Source organism: Camelina sativa, chromosome 9 (assembly GCF_030686135.1).
Source record: "Camelina sativa cultivar CO46 ecotype springtype chromosome 9, ASM3068613v1".
Lineage (NCBI taxonomy): Eukaryota > Viridiplantae > Streptophyta > Magnoliopsida > Brassicales > Brassicaceae > Camelina > Camelina sativa.
The window spans coordinates 4612029-4626277 of NC_141888.1; the positions used below are offsets into that span (position 1 = coordinate 4612029).

A 14249-nucleotide genomic window follows, 5' to 3' on the forward strand; every position below is an offset into this window, starting at 1 on the left:
AGTACTGAGCTGTGATGTTGTGTCATCACTGATTCACTAGTCCTCAATTAGCATTTATCGCCATAATAGATATTGTTTGACAAAAATATAATATAAAGTAGACGAGTGTGGATATTAAACACAACTGTCATGTTCTAATCCAAATTCAAATTTGATAGCGTGCAAGTTATATAAAACAATTGTATAATTTTAAATTACTATTTTTAATAATTTAAAGATTGAGCTTGTGAGGTTGAGATTGAATATTTTTAGAAAAAGAGAGAAAATAGAAATAGATGTAAGATCGGCTGTGATATAATTCCTGGCTGGGTGATGCATTAAATAATTGGGATGTGGGTTAGTCTTCTTTGTTTGCCAGCGATTTGTATAGTCCACACTACAGTATAAAAAAGCAAAATTTTGCATGACGACCTAATAACAATAATATAAAGACGAAAACATTATTGGTCATATCTTTTCAATAATTTTTCTGACTCTATCTTTACAAAAAGAAATTCAACCAAAAAGAAAACAAATTAGGGACTTTTTAAGAATATGTTAATCAAATTGACAAATTTCTGGCTAGAACATGCGTAGGTTACTACTATATGTAGATGGAAATTTTTCTTTTGGATAAACGGTATCAAATTATATAATCAAAAAGATAACAGCCATGATTCAAAAGTCATTTTTTGAAAGTTAGAAAGAAAAAAAGAAGAAGATTGAGCATACATTAAAGAGATGCTGATTAGAAATCGAAGCTAAGAAATCATGAAGAAACCTTCACCCATTATATCCTCTTCGAACTCCACCGCATTCACTAAACCGATAATACCTCACGAGACAATGCGCAACTACACCAATCTGGATCCTCCTTTAGAAAGGAATCAATGGTGTCAAGCTTGGTTTTAAATAGCGCGTCTGTGGCGCGCAATTGCGCATGGCGCAGTAAGTTTTGAAGAAAAGGGCAACCAAACTTGGATGCGTGGCGAGATCTATGATGCGCGCGCCATATGTGAGCCTCGTCGATGCGCGAGGTAATCATAGCGATCGCATCATTGCAAAAACTCTTCAAAACCTGCAACAAAAAACTTTGTGATTTTAGGGTTGTTAGGAAGAGAACAACTAGATGCAATAGGATAAACCATTTTGACAAACCGAGCTGGTTAAAACATGATTCAATTAAAGAGATTTGGTAGTTTCCCAATTTGAAGATGTTTAATTCCCAGTTCTCTTTAATAAATCACCATATATGAACAAAGCTTGAAGGATAAAACTATATGTAGATAATCTGTTAATGGAGCGCCACAAATCCAAAAGGCGCGCGCCTTAGTGCGCCATGGCGCATGGCTCATTGATGGACCCTTTGTGCCATGGTGCGCTTTGCGCCATTTAAAACCAAGGTGTCAAGTTGCTTCAAAAGAATGTTTTGAGATTGTCAAGAATGTTATAAGACAACTCATCAGCTTTCTCTTATGCAATTACCTGGCGAAATAAAACAAAACAATGTACTTATCCATATTGTTTTTTTTTTTTGAAAATAATATTAAATTAATTTCAAAGAAAATAGCGTTTGTACATTGGATGCCACGTTTGGTCAGACGAGAATTAAAAAGAAACGAGACAGTAGAATTAAACTTTAAATGGTATCACATTAGTGCAGAGAGCGAGAAGCAAACCAGAGAAGAAGTCCATCCTGGTATCTACGATCCCCTACAAGCTGAATGGCCAGCATTTGGTTCCTAACCTGCCGATCAACCCAGGCAATAAGTTGAGTTGGAGACTGTGGGAATGTGCCATGTCGACGATCATTCCTCTCCCTCCAAATTGTGTGTACAAGAATCTGCAAAGTATATCGGGCTAGAAAAGATTCCACTCGCGTCCAACTAAGAGCAGAGACATAGTCTATAATAGTTGTCCAATCTGTAGAGAATCGAGCCTTATAAATGGGAGCAGCTAGTCCTTTCCAAACCTCAGCAGAGAAAACACAAGAGAAGAAAAGGTGGTCTCTCGTTTCAACAGTGGTATTGTAGAGTACACAAGTGTCGACCGCCCTGTTCCAACTCTGCATCTGATCCCCCGTAGAGAGGCGATTCTGAATAGCAAGCCAAACTGCAAAAGAGTATTTAGGCGTGGCATGTGTAAACCAGACCGCGGTGTGCCAAGCAACAGGACTCGATATTTGGCGAATGTGTTGCCAAGTTTCCTTCGTAGAAAAGCAAGCCCGATATACATCATTTTCCCCTTCCAAAGCGCCTCATCCTTACCAATCTTCCTACTACGCCATTTAAGATCCAACTCCTCCACCATCTTGTTGAGATAGTCGACATGGTGGCGTCGCCTACGTCGCGAGGGCCATGCCTCTAAAACAGAGGCTGTGCGACTAATCCCCATGTCAATGAAACCTCGGTTCCCTGCAATATCCACAAGGCGGCCCATACTCGACCAGTGATCATACCAAAAAGAAGTAGTCGCACCATCCTGAACATCAACGCGAGAGAAGAGTTTAGCCACAGTTCTGCATTTAAGTATTTTTTGCCACATCCAAGAACCAAGCTGAGTAGTGTCGCTTATGCCCCATATTGACTCCCCTTTGAGAAGATATTCCTTCTACCAGCGTACCCACAAAGACTCCCCATTAGAGAGAATCTGCCAGACCAACTTCAGAAAGCACACATCATTTGTTTCTCGCAAGCCCAAACCACCTTCTTGTTTCGGTTTACAGATCGATTCCCATGCAACTTTGGCTTTAGTGGAGCTAAGTTCAGCTCCCGACCATAGATATGCTGAGCATAACTTATCAATCTCCTGCAAACAGGCTCGAGGGAGTCGATATGCTGACATCGAGAAGTTACAAACACTCCAGAGAACAGAGCATATAAGATTTAACCGTCCCGCATAAGAGAGATATCTTGCGGTCCAGGAACCAATTTTCTTTGTAATATGATCTATTAACGGGAGATAGTCTGCAGCAGAGAGCCTCTTAGTGACAAGATGAATGCCTAGATACCGGACCGGGAGGGAACCCAGGCCTAGAGGGAACCTTTCCACGATCTCCTGAGAGACCGTGGCCGATACACCCGCCAAGTAGATTGTAGATTTCTCCATACTTATTTGCAGTCCTGAGAACTTGGCAAACTCATCAAGTACACTCATTAGCCCTTCAATAGACTGAACTCGTCCATCCGAAAGAAGCATTAGATCATCTGCGAAGCTGAGGTGGGTGAGTCCAATGTTTTTACAGTTAGGATGGTATCCAAATTTCTGCATATTAGCCGCCTTATCCAACATTTTGGAAAGGAAATTCATGGTAATAACAAATAGGTAAGGAGATAAGGAGCATCCATGGCGCAGACCACGAGAACTCTGAAAAAAACCAACCAAGTCACCATTTACTTGTACAGAGAACGATGCTGTAGTCACACAAACCATGATCCAGTGAACAAACTCCTGAGGAAATTCCATCACTGTGAGAACGTGGCGCAGAAAAGACCATTGAACCGAGTCGAATGCTTTGGATATGTCTATCTTGATAGTACAACAACTGGAAATAGACTCTTTGTGATAATCCTTCACAAGCTCAGTAGCGAGGAGAACATTTTCTATGAGCAGCCGATCTTGAACGAACGCCGATTGGTTTGCAGGAACAAAATTTTGTAAGACTCGCTTCAACCTATTAGCCAGAATTTTTGAAATAACTTTATACAGGACGTTGCAGCAAGATATTAGACGATAGTCCTTCATTTCCATAGCCTCCAGCTTCTTTGGGATCAGAGCAAGAATTGTGGAGTTAACACCCTTTGGCAAAAACCCCTTTTCAAAAAATGATTGAATGGCTAGCACAAACTCACTCCCATTGATGCTCCATGCTGACTTATAGAACTCACAAGTAAAACCATAAGAACCAGGAGATTTGTCACTTGGCATAGCAAATAGTACACTCTTCACCTTCATCTACAGACACACTCCGAGTGAGCGAAGCTTTTTCCACTGCGGTACAATGGTATGACAACAAACCCTCAAGATAAATAGGGGAGACCTCCTCATAGTCCGTAGGGACTAACTGCAAGAATTCACGAAAAAATGCTCCGCTTCGGCTTTGATTTCCTCAGAGTTTTTAGTGACAGACCCATGTTGTCGTTTGATTTCTCTGATCGAATTATTGGCCTCCCTCAAAGTAGCTGCTCTATGAAATGTTTTATTATTCTTATCTCTGATTTGAAACCAAAAAAGTTTTGATTTCTGCTTCAAAAACTTCTCCTCCAGCCCTGAGATCCAATCCCATCTGCTGTAAGCTGCAGTTTCCACCTCCATGGCAACAGGAGAAGGATTTAACATATTTTGTTCCTGCATTTTACAAAGTTCAGCATGAGCATCCTTCGTCTGCTTTACCAGATTACCTATTCTGTCTTTTGCCAACTTCCTCAAAAGCGGCTTCAATGCCTTCAATTTTTTAGAAAAACGAAACATAGTAGAAGTAGACATATGGAGTGGAGTAGTGTTGCTCCATAAGTCATCAATAAGAGGTTTGAACTCCTCTAAACTTGTGATTGCATTAACAAATTTAAAAGGCTTTCGAGTATAAGTCTGACTAACGACCTCAGTGTTGAGCTGAACCGACAGCGGAGATGATCTGAGCAGCCTCCAGATTCAAAAGTGCAGTAGGACGTAGTAAATAACTGTCGCCACACATCATTCACTATAACTCTGTCCAGCTTCTTTGAGATTAGTCCGGTCTGTCGTTTATTACACCATGTATACAAAGTTCCATGTGCAGCTAAATCAGAGATAGAACCGTAATGCACCAATCCTGCATCCTAGAAGTGACAACATGATGAACCACCATCTGCGAGTGCTCCGAGATATCAAGTGTTTCGTTAAAATCACCTATAATCAACCACGACTTACTACAAATAATTGTAGAATCAACATGATCTCAAAGCTCATTCCACAACACCGCTCTACAACGGTATTAGAAGCATAAACAAAAGAGCAGAAAAACTCTTCTGTTTGATCCGGCAACTTCACCGAACAGGTGATAAGTTTCTCACTCTTATAAAAAGGACTCAGCAGGATATCACTCCGCCACATCACCCAGAGACGACCTCGCGGGTTATACTCATAGTTGGTAATAATGGACCAATCCTTAAACATCTTCTTCACCAACCTAGAAACCTTGCTCTCCTTAGCCCTGGTTTCTATCAAACACCCAAACTGAAACTTATTATCCTCTACCCAATTCTTTATAATGGAATGTTTAGTTGATTTGTTTAGTCCGCGGACATTCCAAAAGAATCCAGACATAATTAACGTTTGCGGGTACCCTTTTTACTCTGATAACGAGGAAAAGAGTTGGAAACAAATTTATGCATTTTTTTGGAGTCTCTAGGTAGAACCGGACGCAAAGGAGGCTCCATCGCTGGTTTAGAAACTGCCACCTCCACAGCTTGATTAGGACCATCCTCTGAATCAGCTTGCATGTTGCCCACGGTGTCTGTGGTTTCCAGACGGACCTCTGCTACCTCTCTCTCAACATTTTCCACCAAACCACCCTCACTCAGAGCGGAATACGAGTTTGATAACAAAGAGCCATCACCTTACTTAGGAAGGTTCTGTTGCCTCACAGGAGATTGACTAGTCTTCTGAGGAGTTTTCCACTCCGCATCCTCCTCAGAGCCTTGCTCAGGAACAGAAACAGAGGTAACTGGTATGTCGACTCCATCCTGTTGTGTAACTTTAGTCAATATCGCAGGACTAGTCACTGCCACAGAGGTAACCAACAGAGCAGTCGCCTTGTCCAATGGATCGAGAGCCCCTGCATCAACAGCGAGACATGAGTCTCGAAGATGACCCCACTTCTGACAACTGCAACACCGTGGAGGCAACCACGGATAGGAATACTTTACAACCGCATCCATCTCACCCTCCTCTTCCCCCACCAAAACATACTCCGAAGGCAGAGGCTTTGTCAAATCCGCCTAAACAAGGACTTGAGCCTCATCGAAGCTTACACAGGCTTCAGTTTTCGGATGTAAACGAACCGGAGTACCCACCGCACTGGCCAAAAACTCCAACCCTGGTTTCGTGAACATAGAGGGCGGAACATCCTTAAGCGTAACCCAAAGATTAACCGATCTCATAACCGGTTGCACCTCTTCTGCAAACAGAGACCACTTAAAAACTAGCATTGGGATACCCATAATATTCCATGATATATCATGATTTTTGTGGTTTTTAACCATGATATAAGGAGTCTTTTAGAGTCTTTTGATGTGTTTTTAGGTTCTTTGAGAGTCTTTTCAGGTTTTATAGGATTTAAGCATGGATGGAGCAAAGTGGAGCGATTTGGATCAGTTTGGAGCAATAATCTGGAGGAAAGAAAAATACTTAGGTTCACCCCTAGGGGTGAACCTCTCCATTCACCCCCTCTTCTCTCAGCCAATCAGAATCTTCCATCTAATATTTTATTTCAAAAATAAATTAAAATTAAATTAAAAAGCAAACCAAATTAAGGAAACAAATTCTGTATACTTTTAATTAAGGAAAGTTAAATATTGGCTTGGTTTAGATTTTTAAACTTAGAATAAAATTATGTCGGTTTGGGTTTACAAATGAAGTGGTTAGGGTTTAGATTTTACAATTAAAACGAAATTATATGTCGGTTTGGATTTACAAATGAGGTGGTTAGGGTTTAGATTTTACAATTAGAACGAAATTATATGTCGGTTTGGGTTCACAAATGAGATAGTTAGGGTTTAGATTTTACAAGTAGAACAAAATAATATATCGGTTTGGGTTTACAAATGAGATGTTAGGGTTTAGATTTCACAATTAGAACAAAATTATATGTCGGTTTGGGTTCACAAATAAGATGGTTAGGGTTTAGATTTTATAAGTAGAACGAAATTATATACGGTTTGGGTTCACAAATGAGATGATTAGGGTTTAGATTTTATATATGTTGGTTTGGGTTTATTAAAGTGCGGTTTAAGTTTTTTAATTTTATAATAATGTACACAGATTTTATTGCCTTATTTTATTAGGGAGTGAATGGAGAGGTTCACCCCTAGGGGTGAACCCAAGTATTGTTCTGGAGGAAATGAAGTTGGATTCGAATCAGAGTGATGGTGTCGATCGACACCAGCCTTGGTGTCGGTCGACACCCCTTTCTACCGACTCAAGACCCAAAATTTGGAAGTTTTACAAATTTGCCCGAAGTTTTCCATATTTGCAACACAAGTCCCTGACGTGTTTTAGGACATATAAATAGTATTTTTAGGTTTTCCAAACCATTAAGTTATATTCTATCAAGTTTTATTTTTCCTGCAACCCTGTGAGATTTGGAGAGCTTTGGAGAGAAAGATCTGCTTTGTAGAGAAGAATTCTTGAACTCCTTCTTTACTCTTTTAATTTCAATTGCTTATTATTCAGAATCATGTCTTGTTCTTCATTGATTATGTCTGAGTAGTTTGCTTGTTAGGTTTAGAATTTTTCTCAGGGATTTTATAAATTATTAGATCTGTTTATTTAGGATTCTTTATCTATCTAGATCTTCATCTTAGGTTGTTCTTCATATTAATTCTTGATTGATCACCTAGAATTAATACTTTAGGAAAATAAAATTATATGAGAATATAATTGATTTTCCTGATAAAACATTTTGATGAGCAAAATTATTTCTTGCAAAGAGATTTGATTTAATAATTTTGTGAACAATCTAAACCTGATTTTATTGCTGATTTTTAACCTAGAATTTTACAAAGAGATTTGGATTTTCTGGTTTTAAATTTAGATATTATTTGCAGTGAGAACTGATTTAATTTACAAAAGTGTTTAGAGTTCTAGATCTGTTCTTAATTGCTTGATCTACCATTAGATTTGAGTTTGATTTTGTCTAAATTTTTATTTTTTTTGAAACTTACACGCTTTTGTTTTCTTTTCTCTTGTGTGTTTCAGGTGTATGCCTAATAAGCCTAACACAAGGAGCAACAAGACTGGTCCAATTCTAAAGCTTTCAAACCAAGAGTTGGGAAAACTTGAGCGTGAGAACAGAAAAGCAGCCAAATCCTTGAAGATGGTTAACCCAATCATTCAGATGCGAGATGAGGATGGTGCTTTGAGGGATCAAGAGGGCCACTTCCACAATGAGCAGGGCCAAAAGCTTGATGCAGAATGCAATGTGATTGCCGAACCTGTTGTCAACGAGCAGGCTGTCGTGAATCAGCAAGCTGGTGTCGTTGATGAGCCAAACCTTGGTGTCGATCGACACCAACCAGGTGGTATCGATCGACACCCACATGCAGCAGACGTACGTGGAGCTGCCAACCACGTCCAGAACCCAGTTCGAAGACAGGACCAAAACCGGGACTTGATCAGGACCATTGCTGACTACAACCGGACTGATCTTGTGTATGAGAACAAGTCTGCTATTGTTCCTCCTCCATTCCAGAGGAATGACTTTGAGCTGAAGCCTGCTTACTTCCAGCTAGTTGGGCAGAGACCTTTCTCAAACCTACCCCATGAGAAGCCTCTGGACCATATTGAGCACTTTGAGGATCTTGTGACCAGTATCATGGCTAATGGAGTGACTGAGGATTTCATATTCTGCAAGCTCTTCCCATACTCACTTGCAGGAGAGGCATCTCAGTGGTTGAAGCAGTTGCCAGCTGGATCTTTGACAAATTGGCATGATTATCAAGGTGGCTTTCCTTAACCATTTCTATGATGATGCAATGTCAGATGAGCTGAGAGTCAAGATCTCTTCATTCAAGCAAGGACATGATGAAGCTTTCAAGGCAGCTTGGGTGAGATTCAAAGCTTATCAAAGAGACTGTGCACACCATGGTTTTTCAATGGTACAACTATTGAGTATCTTCTTTAGAGGGTGTGACTGAAAGTATCAGTTAGCTTTGGATGCTACAAGTCATGGGAACTTCAAGACAAGATTTCCAGAAGATGCTGAAGTTTTGATTGAGAATTTGGCTTCTAGCAATAGCACTAAAAGAGCTGATGCTGAACGAAAGAGACTGCATGGAGAGTTTGATGCAAATCAGCTTGCTTCTGTTAATGCCAAGCTTGATTCAGTGCACAATCTTCTTGTGGGAAAGAAGTCAGTCCAATTTGCTGCTGAAATTGAGACACTTGAGCCAGAACCAGAGAATACAGAGGAGAATGTCAACTATGTGTATGGAGCTGGGTATCAGGGACAAAGATTCGGTAATCAGCAAGGCAACAAACCTTACAATGGTGACCAGAAGCAGCAACAGAACAATGGCTATACAAGGACCTATGTGAACTCATCCTATCAGTCTCCACCTCCTAAGAATTCTTCAGAGAGTAGAATGGAAGCCATGCTTGAGAAGCTTTTGCAAGGACATGAGCAATTGACAGTGACATTCAATGGGAAGATTGACAATGTCTACACTGAGCTGAATAGAAAGATTGAAGCATTGAACATTCATGTCAAGAAGTTGGAGAATCAGGTTATTCATACTGCTGGGTCTGTCAAACAACAAGAGGGTTTTCTTCCTGGAAGAACTGAGTCAAACCCCAAACATGCTTGTAATGCCATATCTGTGAGAGATGAAGATGCTGTTGAAATTGCTTTTGCCGAACTGGGTGAAAAATCGACCAAATCCTCGACTTCAGATGATGGTGTCGATCAACACCACCTGGGTGTCGGTCGACACTCATCCCAGACAAACCCAGAACCTGCAAAATCTCAGGTTCCAGCAGTTGAGAGGGTGTACCAACCTAAGATTCCTTTTCCTAAGCCAAGAAAGTCCAAGCAAGAGATGGAGGAAGCTAGATGCAAGGAAATGATGGACAAGGTGATGATTGAGATGCCTTTGATTGATATAGTAAAGCTTTCACCACCACTTAGGCGCTATGTCAAGAGAATGGTATCAAATGGTTTGAACCGTGAGGAAAGAGCACTGCTTACTAAGGATGTCAGTGCGATTCTGTTAAACCAGCCTCCACAGAGGAAGAAGGGAAAGAAGCAGGAGGTGGTTGTCTCTAAGGAAGTGAGTGCAATCATTCAATGTAGGACTGCAAAGAAGTTACCAGATCCTGGAAGCTTTGTACTTGATTGCTCTATCTCCACATGAAGGTTTGCACACTCACTTTGTGACCTTGGTTCTAGCATCAACTTGATGCCACATTCTGTTGCTGTGAGACTAGGGATGACAGAATTCAAGCCAACTCAGATTTCTCTAATCCTAGCTGATAGATCCCGAAGAATTCCTGAAGGTGTTTTAGAGGATATTCCAATTAAGGTTGGGAACTTCATGATTCCCACTAACTTTGTGGTGCTGAAGTATGATACAGAGCCTAAAGATCCTCTCATCTTAGGAAGATCTTTCTTGGCTACAGCTGGTGCTATCATTGATGTGCAGAAGGGACACATAACACTGAATGTGGATGGATTGAGTATGAAATTTGAGATGGATAAGCTGAGGAGGGCTCCTACTATTGATGGACAGACTTTTTCTGTTGAAAAAGTTTCTGCTACACGAGCAACAGGCTCAATGTCGATCGACACACCGTCAGCATCGGTCGACACCACTCCACATCCGAGACTAAACTTGTCCAAAACTGATGCTTCAAGTCAGAAAGCTGTTCCCAAAAGAAAGCCCCCCACTCCACACTCCAAGGTCCTCAGGTAAGGCAAAGGTATGCATCTTCTTTACCCAAACCTCCCCTTATCACCAATAGGATTTTCAAAGATACAAAGACTGTTTTACAGTTAACCAAGCCGCGAGATTATCGTAGAGTGCTTGTTTCTTCTGTTGATGATTTTGTAGGGCTAAAAAGAAGCAAACCCATCCCGAAATCCCGCCCTGGTCCTGTTCCTCGCATACTTGGCAAGCCTCATGCACCTACTGCTTATACACCACCTTGGATGAAGAGGTCATTCTCTCAGAAGCATTCAATGCCATGTTCTGATCCACCGGATGCCTGAGCTCCAGCACAGTCAAGCTAATGACTGAAAACAAGTGCTTAGTGGGAGGCAACCCACTTCTAGGTTTTTCTTTTCCTTTTGAGTCATTTTTGTTGTTGCATTGAGTCAGTTTATATTTGGATTTGTATGAAATTATGAACTATCTATCTATCATGTTGCTTTTAACTTGTGTTTGAGTGCTTCTTTGCAGAAATATCATCCAAGGATTGACTGCTCAACACAATCCAACTGCAACTGACTAAAGACTTCTCGCCCATGTCTTTGTTCGCAGAGGGTGTCGATCGACACCTATATGGCATCGGTCGACACCAGTTCTCACAGTGGGTAACCCGATTTATGTTCATCTTTTCATTACAATTTTCAATATATTTTTGTTTCTTTTTGCTTTCCTCTTACTTGATAACACTGGGGACAGTGTTGTTTAAATCTGGGGGAGGTTATCTACTAACTATGTTTTTTTTTTTGAGTTTCAGTTGTGTCAGTCAAAACCATAAAGTTTGAGTCAAATTTTTCAAAATTTTTCTTTTTGTCTTTGGGAATTATGATATTGACTAATGATTTCTCTTATTTGGCTAACACTCTAATGATTATTTGTTTATGCTTGATCTCAGAACTGAAGCTTAGAAAGACTATGAGCTTTATCAACAATCCTGAAAGCTCTTATTCAATGGATATCTGATTGATCTAACGTTGTCTCAACTTTTATCAGGATTTTAACCGGACTTAATCTCTTACTTTGGGGTTGGAAATCAGTGGACTAGACTTCTTCTTCGGGCCATACAAGACAATGCAATTTTTCAAAGTATGTCTCCCCTCTCTTTTCCCTTCAGTGCTTTAAAAAAAAAAAAGAGAATAAAAGATGAGATAATTTTGATCAATTTAGAGAGGTAGGTAAATTACCCGTGACCTCATTATTCTACTCTTGAGTCATATGATCACACAAAGCTTGGAAGCGAGGGGTAGGTAAATTACCGATGACCCCGGTATTCGCTTACACCTTTGATTATAAAAAAAACAATTTGGGAGTAATCAGCCCTTTGGAAGTGAGAAAAGGGAGAGGAAAGGAGATGTATGAAGAATGTCTTGGCCTGAAGAGAGTCCATATGCCACTGATCAATACACCCAAGGTAAGAATTCACCTTATTTGTGCTTTAATATTGACTAATGAGATGATAATGGAGATTTCAGAGATTCCAAAGGATTGTGGGATTTGAGTAAGGAATGTTGATGCTTATCATGGTTAAGTATAAGAAGTAAGTTCTTGAGTCAGGTAAATGAAGAGTGCGAATAAGAATCATCATGCAATTGAGTGAGTTCCCTGTTTTCAAACCTCTTTCACAGGTCTAAGTTTATGTTTTGCTTGAGGGCAAGCAAAGACTAAGTCTGGGGGAGTTGATATATCATGGTTTTTGTGGTTTTAACCATGATATAAGGAGTCTTTTAGAGTCTTTTGATGTGTTTTTAGGTTCTTTGAGAGTCTTTTCAGGGTTTATAGGATTTTAGCATGGATGAAGCAAAGTGGAGCGATTTGGATCAGTTTGGAGCAATAATCTGGAGGAAATGAAGTTGGATTCGAATCAGAGTGATGGTGTCGGTCGACACCCCTTTCTGCCGACTCAAGACCCAAATTTTGAAAGTTTTACAAATTTGCCCGAAGTTTTCCATATTTGCAACACAAGTCCCTGACGTGTTTTAGGACATATAAATAGTACTTTTAGGTTTTCCAAACCATTAAGTTGTATTCTATCAAGTTTTATTTTTCCTGCAACCCTATGAGATTTGGAGAGCTTTGGAGAGAAAGATCTGCTTTGTAGAGAAGAATTCTTGAACTCCTTCTTTACTCTTTTAATTTCAATTGCTTATTATTCAGAATCATGTCTTGTTCTTCATTGATTATGTCTGAGTAGTTTGCTTGTTAGGTTTAGGGTTTTTCACAGAGATTTTATGAATTATTAGATCTGTTTATTTAGGATTCTTTATCTATCTAGATCTTCATCTTAGGTTGTTCTTCATATTAATTCTTGATTGATCACATAGAATTAATACTTTAGGAAAATAAATTGATAATTAATTCTTGATTGATCACCTAGAATTAATACTTTAGGAAAATAAATTGATATGAGAATATAATTGATTTTCTTGATAAAACCTTTTGATGAGCAAAATTATTTCTTGCAAAGAGATTTGATTTAATAATTTTGTGAACAATCTAAACCTGATTTTATTGCTGATTTTTAACCTAGAATTTTACAAAGAGATTTGGATTTTCTGGTTTTAAATTTAGATATTATTTAGAGTGAGAACTGATTTAATTTACAAAAGTGTTTAGAGTTCTAGATCTGTTCTTAATTGCTTGAATCCTATTTATTTTCTGATTTAATATTTCATAATTACCTGAGAAATTCTCTAGGCCTAACTTTTTGATCCCCTGAATTTACAACAGTTTTATTTTAAGATTTTGCATTTCTTTTATTTTAATTCAAAAATAATTTGTTTAGCATAATTATAAAACTCTATAATTTATTGTGTAGTTTTAAGTCCTTGTGGAATTCGACCCCTAAGTACTGCAATAATCTCTTAATTTGAGAGAGTAGCTCTAGGGTTTTAATTTGAGCATATCATTCCACATGCTCCGATTCAATGCTCTCCTCCGCATGACCTCGTCACGAACACGAAATTTAACTGTTGAGGTATTTACCTCAAAACATCAATCATAGTTGTCTTATTCTCCAATCTCAAGATTTTATTCACGATCATATGAATTTTCCCCACATGTGGAGCCTTTTCGTTGAGGAACTTACCGATAAGAAAATCCTCTCAAAGAGGTTTTGCCCCACTCAAAACCTCCTTCGGAACCACTACCCTTCCTTGCCCATCAACCTCTTCTACCACAAACTTTTGTTTCGTGAAAATATGCTTTTTAGCCGCCCGTAACCATTGTTTATCAGCCCCTACCCTCGGCCCTAAAACCCCTTTCTCTTGACTTGTTGTCTCCTCCCCCACCGCAGGGGAGACCTCCTGACTCCCCAAACTCGGATCCAAACTGTCACCCCCCTTCCGACACTAGACCTGCCCCAGTGGAGGCCGGAGCGGCCGCCGCCGGCAGCATACATGAAGAGTACGTGAGAAATCCTAAATCGCTTATTTTGTCGCCCTAGCCACGTCAGCAGAGTACTTATCCGCATTGTCCAAAGATACGAAGGGGGATAAACACTTCTCACTACAAGAATATGTTTCAATGTACTTAGTTTTGTGGTGGTTTAGGGTATTTCTCTTTTTAGAAATGAATTTGACATATACATCTGTT

General features: G+C 39.6%; 1 non-coding gene and 1 pseudogene across 1 annotated transcript; both read right to left on the bottom strand.

Annotated features, from left to right (window-relative positions):
* Positions 1–1633: 1633 nt before the first annotated feature.
* On the bottom strand, positions 1634–14127 carry LOC147937727 (uncharacterized; annotated as a pseudogene).
* LOC147937728 (small nucleolar RNA R71) lies at positions 8721–8827 on the bottom strand. The gene has a single exon (XR_015567665.1). It is a non-coding gene; the product is annotated as a small nucleolar RNA R71 (small nucleolar RNA).
* Positions 14128–14249: the final 122 nt, after the last annotated feature.